The 17,989-nt window shown below is 42.9% G+C and overlaps 1 protein-coding gene across 4 annotated transcripts in view; it reads right to left on the minus strand.

Annotated features, from left to right (window-relative positions):
• NEDD4 (NEDD4 E3 ubiquitin protein ligase) overlaps window positions 1–17,989 on the minus strand; it is a 319,479-nt gene that overhangs the window by 38,320 nt on the left and 263,170 nt on the right. The gene's annotated exons all lie outside the window — the stretch shown is intronic.

Raw genomic sequence — 17,989 nt, forward strand, 5'->3', positions numbered from 1 at the left:
GATCGAATGTTTTCTGGTGGGCTGTTCGGGAATATAAGGGCAGTGGTGATTTCCTCCTGGTAGCCAAGGAAGGGCTTGGCTTTTGGATTGGGCCATTCCTCCTGGTGATCCCCACGAAGGTATTATTGTGGATCGAAGACAGCATGTAGACATCCCTTCTGTCCCTCCACTTCACAGCCAGAATTTCCTCATTCCGCAAACTCACCTTCTCCCCTCTTAACTTCTTGTTGACGAGGCTTTGAGGAAAGCCCTTCCGGTTCGTACTTATGGTACCACATGCTCTAGTGTTCTTCCTGTGAAGGTTTGCGGAACAGGGGCAAACTCGTATAAAAGTTATCTACATACAAATGGTAGTCTTTCTCCAGGAGTGGGTTTATGAGTTCCCAAACGACTTTCCAGCTTGATCCCATGTAGTCTGGGCAATTAGGGGGATGCAGCTGGGTGTCGTTCCCTTCCTATACCATGAAGGCATATGTATACCCTGCGGCTCGGTTGCACAATTTATACAGCTTCACCCCATAGCGGGCCCTTTTGGTGGGAATAAATTGCTAGAAGCCCAGCCTGCCAGTAAATTTGATAAGTGACTCATCCACGCATATGTGTTGGTCTGGGGTAAACAACTAGGGAAGATTGCAGAAAAATAATTTAGTAGTGGCCGAATTTTATAAAGCTTATCATAATTTGGGTGATTTCAGGGAGGGCACTGGGTATTATCATTATAGTGTAGGAACCTCATAATCATGAGATATCTGGTTCTGGGCATTACTGAGGAAAAGATGGGCATGTGGTGGATGGGGAGGGTTGGCAAATATGAACGCGATTAGTCTCATACAGAATGTGAGGCCCAAAAAAATCTTAAACTCCTCCACTGTTAGGGCTCTCCACTCGTAGGGATGGGCATAATAGGACGTTGGGTTACTTGCTATGAATCATGTCCTCAGTAAAAATGAAGTGGAAAAAATTTATTGGGGAAAATTTTTCTGTGTCCACCTGGATGGGCAGTGAAAGGGGGAATGTTAGCTTCTCCTAAATTAGGAGGAAGCCATAAGGGGTTCTGAAGGGAATAGGAAAGGTTGGCATGCGACCTAACCCTTTGGGACTGAGGTGACACCCCACTGGTACTTGGCCTTTCTTGGCGAGGTACTGCGGTGCTGGTGGATGGCACTGTCTCCTCACCAGAACTCCTTCGTCTGGCGTGCGGACTATCATCCTTCTCTGAGGTTGTCAGTGTTCCACTGCTTAGGACAGGCTCGTAGTCAACGTCAGACTCAGAATCTGATTTTGAGGAGGAATCCGAAGCAAATAGCTCCCAGTTGCTCTCGTCGGCTGCAAGAATATTGTAAGCCTCCTCAGCTGAAAATGATTTTCTAGACATTGTTGGTGGGCACTTAGGGCACTGGTGACACTGATGACACGTGACATTGATGACTGATGACAGAAGGCACTGATTACACGTGACATTGATGACAAATGGCACTGATTACACGTGACACTGATGAAAATGGCACTGGTTACACGTGACACTGATGACAGATGGCACGTGACACTGATGTGACACTCATGACAGATGGCACTGATGACACGTGACACCGATGACACGTGACACTGACAGGTGGCACTGATGACAGATGGCACTGATGACAACGATGGGTACTGTGACACTTATGCCGCGTACACATGATCGCACATTGCGACAACAAAATCCATGTTTTTTTTCCGACGGATGTTGGCTTAAACTTGTCTTGCATACACACGGTCACACAAATCTTGTTGGAAATTCCAAACGTCAACACGGTGACATACAACATGTACGACAAGCCGAGAAAATTAAGTTCAATAGCCAGTGCGGCTCTTCTGCTTGATTCCGAGCATGCGTGGAATTTTTTGTGTCAGAATTGTGTACACACGATTGGAATTTACGACAATGGATTTTGTTGTCGGAAAATTTGAGAACCAGCTCTCAAATTTTGTTTGTCGGAAATTCCGACGGAAAATGTCCGATGGAGCCTACACACGGTCGGAATTTCGACAACAAGCTCCTATCGAACATTTCCCATCGGAAAATCCGACGGCATAACAGTGATGAGCACTGTGACACCAATGGGCACAATTACACAGATGAGCACTGTGACACCAATGGGCACTATTTGGGCACTGTATTTACTGTGTTTTGACTGTAATTTGACAGATATTCGTTTGCACTCACAGATCTGCAGCACAGAAGCTCTCCCTCCTCACACGTGGTCTCTGTGTGAGGAGGGAGAGCCGGCAATGAGAGATGATCTCATATGTTTACATTTGAGATCATCTCTCATTGGACACGGCGATCGAGTGGTAGATGGCAGATGTGATTGGCCATTTACCACGATCTGTGATTGGCTGTGTCCCAGGGACACGGCCAACAATGTTTTTCCCCGATGCACACCCACGGCACGCAGGGGAACAGGTTAACAGGAGGACGTCCATGGACACCCTGCAGGCAATTAAGCCCTGCGCTGTAGCCGTCTTTCGGCTATAGCGCGAGCGGGGAGTGGTTAATTTGGAGAAGAAAAATGCAACCCTGAACAATGGTAACAGAATGTTGTGCAGTTACCCGCAGAGCCACTAGAGACCGCCAGTAGCAACAATATTGGTAAGACAGGGAATGTCAAACTGCAGTCACAGAGATGAAACCCCCATCCTTCCCCTCCATTACTCAGGAATCAGATTCCTGCAGTATTTCCCACAGACGAACGTGAACATAGCAATAGGCAGTGCACTGAGGCACTTAGTAGGAGACTTGAAAAAGTGAAAAAAGCATTAGAAAACACCTGGACTAGCCAGGGGCACATATTTTCAGTGTGTTGCATAAGAAAAACAGGGTAAGCACAACAGGTGCAGATCGACAAACTTGCTGAAACTCAGAGGTAATAGCTGAAAAACTGCCATATTGCACAAGGCAAACAAACCAGGGGAGACCCTTGGATAAAAGTGAGTAGAGCACAGACAGGACAGTGTAAGCCAGTGATAGATCCAATCTCTCAGTGGTGCAGAGGCATTGAATCCAGCCAGGAAGATGCATCTCTGGGTGAGGTGAAAAATCTTTTAGTTTCTCTATCTTGGGCCACGTGTGCGCAAAGCCGCCTTGACTTGACTGAACGATAGCCTCAGCTTGTGTGTCTCCACCGACTAGTTGGGAAAAATTAGGAGTTTGGTGTTTTAGAAAGCAAGGTCCTTCTGCAGCCGTGCAGCACGAAGCACCTCATCCCTGTCCCTGAAGTTAAGGAATTTGAGGATAAAAGTGCTGGGTGGTGTCCCTAGGGGTCCAGGTTTGAGTGGGATGCGGTGAGCCATTTTCCACAGCATAGATGGGCGAAAACTGAGCTCCAGGTAAAAGGTTGCGCAACAGCTGCTCCACAAATTCAGTCGGACAGGACCTCCACCCCTTCTGCAAGGCCCACTATGCGGAGATTATTTCCTCCTATTGCAACTCTCAGCGTCCTCAGCCTTGTATTCTAGAGCACGTATTTTAGTTTGCAGGGACCGGAGACTTTTGTTGTGCTCAGCCACTGTGTCCTCAGTAAGGATGAGCTCCGGCGTGTTCGCATGGCGCACGTGCCGAGCCCGCCAGGAAGTCGGCACGGCGCAGCGCTAATCACAGGCAGGGAGACATTTCCCGATCTCTGCAGCCGCACATTGGGAAATGTCTCACTGCTTGTGATTAGCGCTGCCCCGTGCCGACTTCCTGGCGGGCTCGGCACATGCGCCATGCGAACACGCCGGAGCTCATCCCTAGTCCTCAGCATGGCCCAGGCGCTGTTCTGCAGAGGACAGCCGGGGCCTCACTTTGTCCATGTCTTGCCTGAACAGTCCCACATCCAGCTGTATGGCATCTACTTCAGTTGTCAGCGTGGTTATAGAGGCCTGGCAGTTGGCAATAGCAGCCAGGACCTCAGCTAGACCCAGCTGGGAAGAGGAGGTCTGCTTATTCCACTCGGTCTGGAATGCAATATTGGCTGAGGAGCATGCACATGTCCTCACGCGGTCAACAGAGGCCGGGACAATCTCTTCCGGTATAGGGGGAAAATGGATCTTCTTACTCCATCCTTTAGCCGCCCTAGAGGAACTGCGGCGCATGTGGATGTCAGCGGTCGTCGGATGGCTGGTGTATGGACCGGATTGCAGGAAATTTGCCCCATTCAGTAGCGGAGCTCCAACTCAGACATCCACTCAGTGCGCCATCTTGGCCACGCCGAGTTTAACGCTTAGGAGGTTTAACGCTTTAACCTCTGGTTGAACGCAAAAAACTGCCCCATGTATGCTGTGCATGGTAGCCAATCAGCTTCTAACTTCAGCTTGTTCAATTAAGCTTTGACAGAAAAAAATGCAAGCAGATTGGCTACCATGTACACAGTTGCACCAGATTTTGCATTCTCCAATTTTAGTAAATCAACCCAGTATCTCTCTCTGTTATTATTCTACTACTACTATATCTAAGTAATGGTGGCCACACATGCTTGAAGTTTACCATTTATTCAATGTGTGATTCAATCAAAATGATGGAATTCACAAACAATTTAATAGCCATAACGTCTCTTACGTTTCGATTACGACTTGAATTAGATCGGATTTGATCAAACAGAGTAGCTCGACCGGGACAGAAAGTTATCGATTCTTTTGCATCGACTGACAGCACATGAATACAATCGTATTTTGATTGCTCAGATGATCAATATGAGTTTACAGTGGAAACAGAGATGCAATCAATAACTTACATTCACAACATATATAGAAAAAAAAGGGGGGGGAGGGGGAATATGCAAGCAATTCACTAGTGGATGGTCAAATGTTTTATATGACCAATCACAGATCATTCACCTTTTGCGGTGTTGTTGCTGTAACCATTGGGCATACTATAAGGAAAAGGGGGGAATTACCCGGTTTAGAGAATGCCGGGTAAAGAAGGGGTTACTTTTAGCAACAAAAATTAATCAAAACTAATTATATCAAAAGTATCAAATTTATTATTTCTTTATTAATTTTAGTTAAACAACTCAATCAGACACATTGATGTATTCCATAAAAACAATTGATCCCAATATGGTAATAAAAAAGTAACCATATGTATAAAAATATCAACAGACAAGACAACACACATAGAATACAAAACAACACTAAACACAGTCCGGACGCATTGTGGTGGTCAGTAGTGGCCCAGCATCTATTCAACTGGTTTGGAAGGAGTACTATAGTCGTATCTGAACTATTTATCACAATCCACTTCTCTGTGTGGTATTTCCATCAAATGGGATGTCAACTAAAGATCGATTTCTCCTATCGGAAGAGATCGATCAGAAAATAAAATCATTAATGGAAGCTTTTATGGCCATCATAGCCCTTTCAAAGGCAGCTATTCGGACACAGAGCTACACAGAAACCCTGCTGCTGAAATAAACAAAATAAATCTGCCAATACTACTAACCAGTTGAGGTCATACATACAGTATTATCTCCATTTTAGATATGAAAATGAGTTTACTTTTTATTTTCATCTTTGCAATGCAGAAATGAGAGTTGGAAGCCAACTAGTTGCTAATGGCAACACTTTTTTTTGGTTGTTCGCACTCTTTCCTTTTCGTTACTATAGCTATATAGCTATATCCTCAGCCACCCTTATGCTGACTGCCCCGCATTGCATTTGCTGTCTGAATGGGTGAGTGTGGACGTTTTTTTAGTTTTATACATCTAAAATAATATATACGTATTCTATTTAGAGTATGACTTATTCCATCTTTACTTATATACTCCATAGATATGTCTATTGCATCTGCTCCTGACGAGTGGGAACAACCCACGAAACGCTTCGAGCTACATCTGATGCCACAATTACACCTTATATGGACTGATACTTACCTATTTTACCATTCTTATTCTTTGATTTTATCTATATACTCATTTATGAATACATTTACACTATGTGGACGCATGTACCAGTATTGGGCTTTTTGTCATTATTATATATATGCTCATTACCTTACTCATACGTTGTCTGTATGTACTTTTATACATCTTTTTATATATCATGTTCAGGTCCTATGCAAACCCTGCTATATACAAGATGAATTATGTATTTATGTTACTCAAATAAATTATAATTTGCATATACCTCCACTACCCAGTTGTTTCATTTAAAGTCCCAACTTCCTTGTACTTTGAACCAAATTATCGGGATGGAGGTACCTTCGGGTGCTTCATTTAAAGTCCCAACCCCCCCTTCTTGTTTACTAAAAATAAAGGTTTTCAACAGAGGAAAACATTTAACAAAAGCTTAAAGTGAAATTCTGGCTATACATCTAACTAGCCTTTAAACTGTCCCATCCACCCTCCTAACCTGTGTAAGAAAGATGTAAATACTTACCTGTTTTCAAGCCACTCTGGTCCTGTCAAGTGATCTCCCCTGTGACAGCAACATGCAGCTGCGGGGAGAGGAGAGAGCGTTCTGACAACAGTTAGTAAAGCTACAATGGCCCATCCTTAGTAGGCATTTCCTCTCCTCTCCTTTGCAGCCAAACCTGGCCGATACAAGGAGCTGGATTACATGATTGGACTGGAGCGGCCTGAAAATAGGTAATTATATACTCACAGAGCAGCAGATATTTGATGGGATTTTAACAGGCCCAAAAGACAAGACTTGCTTGAAGTTATCTGACATATGGCATTTAAGTATACTTCCAGAGATAGTCCTGAGAGTTATCACTCAATAGGTGCAGATAAACTTTCAAAAGATTTATTCATTAAAACCACAGCAAGCATTACAACCATAAGAGCAAAAAACGAAAAAACGGTTTCAAAAATTGGGAACAGCCAGGGATCAAACCAGATGACTGAGTGAAAAAATGTAATGATGTCAGAGTCAGTTGGTCCACCCGACGCGTTTCCCCATAGAAGGCATCAACTGGGGACAGAGGCAATTTTTTTTAGAATCTTTCATATTACTATCATCATTTATATGGACTTTTTTATGCAGCACAGTTGATTTTGGTTTATATTAAGTTTTTTAAGGTTCCACATTGTGATCCCTATTCACATGGATTTTTTGTTTTCCATATAGCACACATTTATTTGTTCACTCGAGCAAACGTTTATAGGGATTATTCCTTTTGCACAGTCATATATTGTGGCTTAGGCACATTTTGATGTTTATAATTTTTGTATATTCACGGTTTCATTTCACTGTTTTGACACTTTATAATCAATTAGTGGATGCGCGCTTGTTTCTTTTTGAATCATATGTTTTTGAGCTTTTCGTATTTAGGCTTATCACAAGCAGTTGCACCTTTTTTTGAATCACTTGGTTAGCGCAGAATTTTCCCTTTTAGATATATGGCATCATACAACATGATGGTTCATTTCCTTCTTTCAGGTGTACCTACACTGGGTATCGGCTTTGGTTATATCAGGTGCCCTTGATTAAACGCTTTACAAACCAAAATTGTATGAGTATCTAACCAGGCTAATTCAGCCAATATGGCGGGTATTTAATTTCTATATCTGTCAGATATCAATATTCACTTCATGGATATTTATCTTAGCTTGGTCTTGGTGTGTCTCCTGTGGCTATACGGCGCCCTCTTGCCTAAACTGTGCAGACGGCCTAGTTGGTGACCATTGGTGGTTAATTGAGTAAGCATTGGACAGATGGACAGACTGAATAATAAAAACAAATATGTCATCTGCATATGAATGTAATGATCTGTATATGTAAAAAAATCTGAAAATGTATAATTCATTATATCAATGAATGAATATTTTGTCTTTTGATATAGCTTTTATATCAGCAGTGGTCTTCAAATCCCCTGAAGGAGCCCTAATCGGCGAAACATGTCAAGAACAGATACCACATTATCACCGTTTATGTAAAATACACCATTGACCATATAACTGGCATGTGTTAGATTTTAATGGTTTAATTTTAATTATGTATAAAACTATGAAGTTTTATACTATCACTTGTTTTTCTATTGTCTCTTAGCACCGTTAAAATCCCATCAAATATTTGCTGCTCTGTAAATATTATTCCAAAGATGTGGTGCCTGCTATAGCGTTTTCACCTAACCACATTACAATGAGGTAATTATAATAGGATTTTTATAACAGCTTACCTGTAAAATCTTTTTCTTGGAGTACATCATGGGACACAGGGCCTTAAGTAAATACTTAATGGGTTAATGGGTTATGGGCCACCTTCAGGTGTTGACACTGGTATACCCAATACAGGAAGTTGACTCCCCTATATAACCCCTCCTCCTTCTAGGAGTACCTCAGTTTTTGTAGCCAAGCAATATACTTAAACCCCATAAAAAGAGGGGTGGGACCTCTGTATCCCATGATGTACTCCAAGAAAATGATTTTACAGGTAAGCTGTTATAAAAATCCTATTTTCTTTATCATACATTATGGGTCACAGAGCCTTAAGTAATTACTTAATGGGACATCCCATAGCAATGCTACTTGAGGGGAGGGAGACACAACCCGTAGGGTACCCCCAGACCTGAGGACTTATACTGCTGCCTGCAGCACACTGCGCCCAAAGGCGATATCCTCATTCCTCCTTACATCCACTTGATAAAATTTTGTGAACGTATGCACTGAAGACCAAGTTGGGGCCTTGCAGATCTGAGCCATGGAGGCCTGGTGACGCACTGCCCAAGAAGCACTAACCGCTCTGGTAAAGTGCGCCTTGACTTGAAAAGGGGGGATCTTACCCTTTAAATCATAAGTTTGAATAATAAGCTGCCGAATCCACTTAGCGATAGTGGATTTTGATGCTGCCTGTCCTTTCTTAGGACCTTCTGGCAGAATAAATAAGACGGTCTTACGAATCTGAGCAGTTGCCTTTAAATAGATTTTCACTGCTCTCACCACATCAAGACAATGTAGTGACTTGTCTTCCCTAGAACATGGTTTTGGACAAAACAATGGCAGGACAATATCTTGGTTCAGGTGAAAACCTGAAACTACTTTTGGCAAAAAGCCTGGATGAGGGCGTAACACCACTCTGTCCTCATGAATAATCAAATATGGCTCTTTGCAAGAAAGAGCAGCCAATTCTGAAACCCTCCTTGCTGAGGATATAGCAACCAAAATACCAGCTATGCTGTATCGGTTCAAAAGGCTGTTTTTGTAACACTGACAAAACTAAATTCAAGTTCCAAGGGCTCAAGGGTGTTTTAACTGGCGGATTAATCCACATCACCCCTTGCATAAAACCCTGGACCAAAGAATATGTAGCAAGCAGTCTTTGAAATAAAATCTATGAGGCTGAGACTTGGCCCTTAATAGTAATCAGGGCCAACTTCATCTCTACGCCTAATTGTAGAAAGGCAAGAATCCTGCCTATGATATATCTCCGAGGGTGCCAACCCTTGAATTCACACCAGGAAACATAAGCCTTCCAAACTCTATAATATATAGTTCTGGAAGGTGGCTTCCTTGCATTAATCCAAGTTGAGATAACTGACCTGGAAAGCCCACGTTTCTTCAGAATGTGGGTTTCAATAGCCAGGCCATTAAATTTAGCGTTTGTAAAGTAGGATGGAATATCTGCCCCTGTGAAAGCAGGTCTGGCCTTAGTGGGAGGGGCCATGGACCCTCCACTGCCATCTTTACCATTTCTGCGTACCATGACCTTCTGGGCCATGCTGGTGCTACCAGAATTACCGGCTTTCTTTCCAGCTTGATCCTGCAAAGAAGTCGTGGCAGCAACTGAATAGGAGAAATGCATAGATCAGTGAGAACTGATCCCATGGGGTCACCAACGCATCTGTTCCGTATGCGAATGGATCCCTTGTTATGGGCACAAAGTTGACTAACTTCATGTTGAATCTGGACGCTAGAAGATCTACGTCCGGAGTCCCCCATCTTTAGCAAACAGCCTGAAAGATGTCGGGGTGAAGAGACCATTCCCCTGGGAATAACTGCTGGTGACTTAAGTAGTCCGCCTGCCAATTCTCTACTCCCGGGATGAAAACTGCCGATAGGCATGGGACATTCTTTTCTGCCCAAGTTAGAATATGGTTCACCTCTTTCTGAGCTGAGATACTCTTGATGCCCCCTTGGGGATTGATATAGGCCACAGCCGTGGCATTGTCGGATTGGATCCTGACAGGGCAATTCTTTAACCTGGAGGTCCACGTTTTCAAAGCCATCATTCAAGCTAACTGCATTTTCACTTTCGCAGAGCTTAAGGTAATGGTCTTCCAAGCTTTTTAAATACTACTACTGCATAGTGGCAGTGAAAATACAGCATGTAAAATAAGTATTGAACACATCACCATTTTTCTAGGTAAATATATTTTTAATGGTGCTACGGACAAATTTTACCACGTTGGTAACAACTCATGCAATCCATACATACAAAGAAACAAAAACAAGTAAGTTGAAAAATTAAGTTATGTGTAATAAAATGCAATGACACAGAGAAAAAGTATTGAACACGCTAACTTACTACTTTGTACAAAATCCTTTGTTGGTAAAGACACCTCCTGTATGGAGAAACTAGTCGCATGCAGTGCTCAGATGTGATTTTGTTCCATTCTTCCACACAAACAGTCGTCAAATCTTGAAGGTTCCGTGGGCCTCTTCTATGAACTCTGATCTTTAGTTCTTTCCATAGATTTTCTATTGGATTCAAGTCAGATGATTGGCTGGGCTATTCTAGCAGCTTTATTTTCTTTCTTTGAAACAAATTGAGAGTTTCTTTGTGTTTTCATCTTCATTCCCCTGGTAGATGGTAGCAGATTTTCATCAAGAATGTCTTGGTACATTTTGAATTCATCCTTCCTTCAATGATATGAAGTTTGTCAGTACCGTATGCTGAACACAGCCCCACACCATTATGTTCCCACCTTCAAACTTCACTGTTGGTATGGGAGTGTTTTTGGGGTGATGTGGAGTGCTATTTGACCTCCAAACATGGTGTGTTGATCTCATCTGACCAGACTATATTCTCCCAGTATTTTACAAGCTTGTCAAAATGTTGTGCAGCAAACTTTAAAAGAGCTTCAACATGCTTTTTCTTCAGCAATGGAGTCTTGCGTAGTGAGCGTACACAGAGGCCGTGGCGGTTGAGTGCATTACTTATTGTTTTCTTTGAAACAATTGTACCTGCTAAGTCCAGGTCTTTCTGAAGCACTCCACAAGTGCGAGGAGCACCTGGTCGTGGCCGGTTTAAGGTGAAATTATGTTTTTACCACTTCTGGATTATGGCCCCAACAGTGCTCACTGGAACATTCAGAAGTTTAGAAATCCTTCTGTAACCAATGGCATCAGTATGTTTTGCAACAATAAGGTTGCAAAGGTCTTGAGAGAGCTCTTTGCTTTTAGCCATCATGAAAAGTTTCTTGTGTAACACCTTGGTAATGAGACACCTTTTTATAGGCCATCAGTTGAGACTGAACCAGATGATAATAATTTGCACTGACAAGGGACAGGATTGCTTTCTAATAACTGACAGATTTCAGCTGGTGTCTTGGCTTTCCATCCCTTTTTGCACCTCCCTTTCTTCATGTGTTCAATACTTTTTCCCTGTATCATTTTATTACACATAACTTAATTTCTGAAATTATTTGTTTTGATTTCTTTGTATGTATGGATTGCATGGGTTGTTACCGACATGTGGTGAAAATTTAATGCCAATAGCACCTTTAGAAACATATTTACCGACCTTCTGGGAAAAATCAGAACCCTGGAATCTACCCATAAACAATCTCTGGCATCCCAGGCCGTAATAGAGCTGACCGCCTTGCGAAACCAGCTCCGATCCTTGGCACTGGTCAAAGCCAAGGAGATGATCTCTAAATGCTGCCGTTCATTTTTTATGAACATAGCAACAAATGTGGCAAGTTGTTAGCTAGGGCCTTGAGAATCCAGAAAGCCCACACATTTATCCTTGAAATGCTGAACGCCACTCACAAGAAAATCCACACCACAGAGGGAATTGCTGCTCTTTTCTGGGATTACTATAGACTTATATAATCTCTCATCTCCGCAGTCGGAAACAGATAGAGCTACTGAAAAACAGGCAATTCAGGATTACCTATGGAAATCAGGCCTCCCACAGATCCCAGAAGATGACCTGCGTGAATTGGACAAGTCAATCTCAGCCGAGGAAGTATTACTGGCACAGGCTCAAATGCAGCTGGGCAAGGCCCCGGGCCCAGACGGGTTCTCCCTCCTATACTATAGGACTTTCTGAGACATTCTGACCCCACATTTCTTATCAGCATACAATGCCGCAGGAGAGGGGACGTTTTTTTCTGGAGACACATTGAGAGCACACATTTCTGTTCTTCCTAAAGACAGGAAAGACCCATTACATTGTCAAAATTATAGACCAATATCCCTATTAAATGTGGACCTAAAAATCTTTTTTTTTTAAATCAGAAAATTCTTTTATTGAGCCACAAAAGACAAATTACATAACAGACATCCGAGCATTAAAGATGACATCGTATAGATTGTAATCTCAGAACATTAAATGCCCTCTCGGCTATGTGTAATTAAGGTAAATAAAGCTTGTTACAGCAGTGGCATCAAATAAATTTTACATTTATATAACAACAAACCGTGTTGTGTAAGAGAGTAAAAATTCTCCCACCCAACACAGCTACCAGACGACCAACTGGTCATCTAACCGTAAACCTTGTTCCTGGTCTGCACAAATAGGTACAATCTCATGGAAGCAAAATATGAATACACCAATTATCACCCCTGTCAGACAAGCAGTACTCTCTTAAACTTGAAATATCCTGTGCATAATTAGTTGTGGGGGTGCCAATCCCGGGGAGTCCAACCAGGGTTGCCATATAGAATTAAATTTCCGAGATGCATTTCTATGCTGATATGTTATATGTTCTCTGATAAGGATATAATTTACCTGTTCTATCCATTGTTTTTTGGTTGGAACGTTTACTGATAGCCAGAATCTGGCCACCAGCTTACGAGCCAGATATAATAATCTGATTATTGCTATATTACTGGGAGGGGGATATATTTCTTCATCGATCGCTCCTAAAATGCATATCAGGGGGTCCAGGGGGACCCTAATTTGGAATACTGATGAAATTATCTCGGTAACATCGCCCCAGTAACGATGCAATTTGGGGCAGCGCCACATCAAATGAATCAGTGACCCCTCTTCTCCACAACGTTTAGGACACAAGGAAGAATCTCTGCTACCCCATCTATGTAATTGTATTGGCGTACGATAAGCTCTATGTAGCAAGAATAAATGTGAAAGCCTATGTGTTTGTGATACAGAAGTTAATGGCCGTGTCTGAAGGCATATGTCCCATGTGTCTTCACTCACCTCCCCCAGGTCCTCTATCCATCTACGTCTACATGGTAAAGTTGTAGTGTCTTGTGTAGCTGAAAGCAAATGTGAGTAAATGTGAGAAATTAGGCCCTTTTTTTCCTGACCAAAGAAAATGTCATTTATTAGGGAATGAGTAACAAGTGAGAGAGCAGCTGACCGGCCTTGAATCTGAAGGGCATGGCGTAACTGAAGGTATCGGTAAAATTGATGTCTAGGAAGCCCAAATTCCGATTGCAACTCCATAAAAGATTTTAAAATGTTTTGGTGAAATAATTGAGAAATATTATGAATTCTGGCGTTCCTCCACAATTGGAATCCCTCTAGTTTCTAGACTTCTGCTAAATTCGGATTGTTCCACAGAGGGGTTTCTGCTAGAAAGCCCAGAATTTTTAATTTAGATTTGACCGTGGACCATAATTTTTTAAGAAGAACTATGGTGGGGGCCGTTTGTGGCAGGTGTAACAATCCTGCCTCCAAATTCGCCAGCACTGATGTATTTAGTGTTCCAGTTCGCAGCATGCTTTCAACCGAGTCAAAATCACTTAGCAACCCAAGACCACTCAAGTGTTGTAATTGAGAAGCATAAAAATATAGTTTAGGGTTGGGAACCGCAGCTCCTCCCCGATCTTTACCATACTGCAAGGTGGAAAGACTTATTCTAGCAACTTTTTTCCTCCAAATTAGGGATCTAAACAGTGTCTCAATACGATTAAACTACCTACAGGGTATCCATTGTGGAGAATTGTGCATAATGTACAAAAGTTGAGGTCCCCAAACCATTTTGATTAAATTTATTCTACCAATTACTGATAAGGGGAGTTTACATACAAGTATTGCATGTCATTTGAAGACTTTTAAAAAGGGGCAGTAAATTATCTTCTAAGTATTTTTTTGGGTCGACCGACACTTGTATTCCTAGATATTTAAATGAGGAGACCACTTTAAGCGGTCTTGCACTGTCCGGCAAAGTAACCATTGGTTCATCCACCGGAAGAATGACGGATTTACTCCAGTTAATAGAGAATCCCGACAATGAACCAAAATGCTGTATTATCTGCATCACATTTGTAAGTGAGGCCTCCACATCCCCCAGGTAAAGTAAAGTATCGTCCGCATAAAGAGAGATCTTATCAGATACTGGTCCTCTGATAAAACCCACAATAGACTGTGAGGATCTTACCACCTCTGCCAGTGGCTCAAGGGCCAGAGCGAATAACAGGGGTGAAAGTGGACACCCCTGTCTCGTACCCCTAAAAAGGGGAAACGAATCTGACAGATCACCATTTACGCGGATTCTAGCCGTAGGGGCCGAATACAGCAGTTTAACCCATTGAATAAAATTGTCTCCTAAGCCAAATTGCTTCAAAGTTTCCCATAAGTACGGCCATTCAACGCTGTCGAAAGCCTTGGCAGCATCTAATGATAGTATTGCTCTTCTGCCAGGATTGTCAACAGGGATCTGGAGATTGAGAAAAAGTCTTCTTATGTTAAGGGCTGGACCTAAAAATCTTTACTAAAATCCTTTCAACGCGCCTGATCAATTTGATTCCACTACTGATCCATTCCGATCAAGTAGGATTTATCCCAACAAGAGAGGCGCATGATAACACTACGAAGGCTATTAATCTGGTCCAAGCAGCAAAAATGCAGAAGATCCCAATGCTGCTCCTCTCGACAGACGCCGAGAAGGCGTTCGATAGGGTGAGTTGGCCATTCCTATTTGAAACACTACGATGCATAGGATTGAAAGAACGAATGATGAGCTGGATTCAAGCCATCTATTCCTTCGGCCCAAGTTAAGGTCAACGGCCACCTTTCTGACACTTTTAAAATATCGAACGGGATGAGACAGGGGTGTCCTTTGTCACCACTGATTTTTGTTCTCACCCTCGAACCCTTTTTACGAACTATTAGAAATAACCCATATATTGAGGGCCTGGCATTAGACGCCACTTTGTCCCCGAAGGTAGCAGCCTTCGCAGACGATCTCCTCTTCTTTTTGACCAAGCCCCTGTTGTCAATCCCAAATCTTCTCAAAGAATTGAAGACTTATGAAGGTTTATCACATGCTCGTATTAATTACCAGAAATCGGAAGCACTAGATGTTAATTTACCGTCCTCTCTAACCCCACTACTCCGATCAGACTTCCCTTTTAAATGGGCCACCACACATATTAAATATTTGGGAATCCTACTACCCGGTAAGACAGAAGACATTTTCTCTCTCAATTTCCCCCTGCTTTTGGCGGAAATAAAAAAGGATTTGAAGGAGTGGCAGCAGGGCCTATTTACCTGGTTTGGACGCTGCAGTATAATAAAAATGAATATTATGCCCAGACTTCTATATAATTTTTAAGCACTGCCAATACAAATCCCTACTACCTTTTTGAAAACGATAAACAGAGTGATAACCAAATTCATTTAGGCCGGTAAAACTCCAAGACTAGCACAAACAATACTTCGACTCCCAAAATTAAAGGGTGGCATTGCTCTCCCAGATGCCATTTTATACCACACAGCTTTTCATCTAACCCGTATACTGGATTGGAGCAGACACGGAACCTTGAAACAATGGCTACAAAGAGAGAACTCCTTGGTGGGGGTTCGGTTGGAACAACTCCCCTGGTGCCAGCAAACGTTACTGAAACAGATACTGTCTCACCCTATGGTGGGTGTGACAATCCGGACCGCCTGGAAGGTTTTCGGAGACTTGTCTATTGCGCCTCTCCCCTCACCCCTATAGTAGGTAACCCGTCTTTCACTCTTGGACTAAGGGATCCTAGATTCCTGGATCTGAAGTTGACAGAGATCTCAAGCTAGACCTTTTCTCATAGACGGGAGATGGAAAACTAGACAACAAATTATAGATGATCCGGCATTGCAAGGACTCTCCTTTTGGCAGAAGATCCAGCTCTCGCACTACATTAGTTCCTTACCACCACCAGCTGCATTTAAGAGGAAACTAACATCCTTTGAGACACTGTCTAGACCAGACACCGCTGAGACACGCAATCTCTTTAACATACCAACTACTGGTGTCTCCACAGCCAGACGCTAGACCACCTTACATAGACAGATGGGAGCGTGATCTCGGACTTAAATTCATGGATAAGCAGGTTGATCTGATCATCCTTTATTCTAATAAGACTTCCATCTGTGCAAGACACCAAGAAGCGGGATACAAAGTGTTATCCCGCTGGTACTACACTCCAGTTAAGATACACAAAATGTTCCCTCGGTCCACAGACCTGTGCTGGAAATGTGGAGAGGAAGTTGGAACACTCTTACATGTTTTCTGGTCATGCAAGTTAATACGGCCTTTCTGGACAGAGGTATACCGGATCATCCAGAAATTCACAGATCGTGAGCTGCCGGACTCCCCTGGGTTCTTCCTTCTGCATCATCACAAAATCCCAACCAAGAGCTACAGGAAATCCATACTACCATTCTTGCTTACGGCAGCAAAAGGTTGCATCCCGCTGTTTTGGAAACAGACCCAGTCACCGACGGTAGCAGTATGGCTGAAAAGAGTAGCAGACATACATGAAGTGGAGGACTTAGTGGCCACCGAAAAAGACCTAAATGAGAAAATCAATGGTATTACTGGCACGAGTTTATCTACTCCAAGGAATATGGACAGCTAATAAACCGACCACCGTGAAAGGGAATAATTGCAAAACTGCCCGACAGGGGTGGAGGTGACTGGCAGGGGCGATGTACCCTTTCCTCCCTCCACCCCCTATATTCTCATCTCCTCTTCCCTACATTCTAATCTCCCCTCTCTATCCTTTTCATTTCCAGGTTTCTCGTCCTACCCAATGTGGTTGCGTCAGACGTAGACTTTCTAGGGTCGGTGCAAACCGGCTCCAACCCTACACCTAATCCTTTAAAATACAGAGATTGCCTGGAAAAAAAAAAAAAGATTAACGGGGTCATGCGGGGTGCGGAGGTCTCCTATTCGATAGACATACATTCTGCATTGCTCCAGAGAAGGAAGTTTGTGAAAGATTCCCCTAGGATTATATATAATAGGGGTGTAGAGTTGTACAACATATATTGTCTTTGTAACATTTCGAGCCCTTTCACACTGGGGCGGGGGTAAAACGCCGCTATTATTAGCAGCGTTTTACCGTCGGTATGCGGCCGATAGCGGGGCAGGGAAAGGGTTAAATACCAGAGGCGCTTTGCTGGCGGTATAGCCGTGCCGTCCCATTGATTTCAATGGGCAGGAGCGGTATACACTCCACTCCTTCACCGCTCCGAAGATGCAGCTGGCAGGACTTTTTTCACCGTCCTGCCAGCGCACCGCTCCAGTGTGAAAGCCCTCGGGACTTTCGGGTCGGTTTGCAGGCGCTATTATTAGCGCAATAGCGCCTGCAAACCGCCCCAGTGTGAGAGGGCTCTTCTTGTTGAGCTTTCTGTATCACCACATGATATACCCTGTTAAATAAAGAATTTACAAAAAAAGAAACATATTTACCTAGAAAAATGGTGATGTGTGCAATACTTATTTTACCCGCTGTGTGTGTGTGTGTGTATATATATATATATATATATATATATATTAACCTGGACATTTTATAGACAGGCAACTCCTATCCTCATATTGATTAGTGGTTCCAAATTAATAATAACT

Source organism: Aquarana catesbeiana, linkage group LG03, assembly GCF_042186555.1.
Source record: "Aquarana catesbeiana isolate 2022-GZ linkage group LG03, ASM4218655v1, whole genome shotgun sequence".
Taxonomy (NCBI): domain Eukaryota; kingdom Metazoa; phylum Chordata; class Amphibia; order Anura; family Ranidae; genus Aquarana; species Aquarana catesbeiana.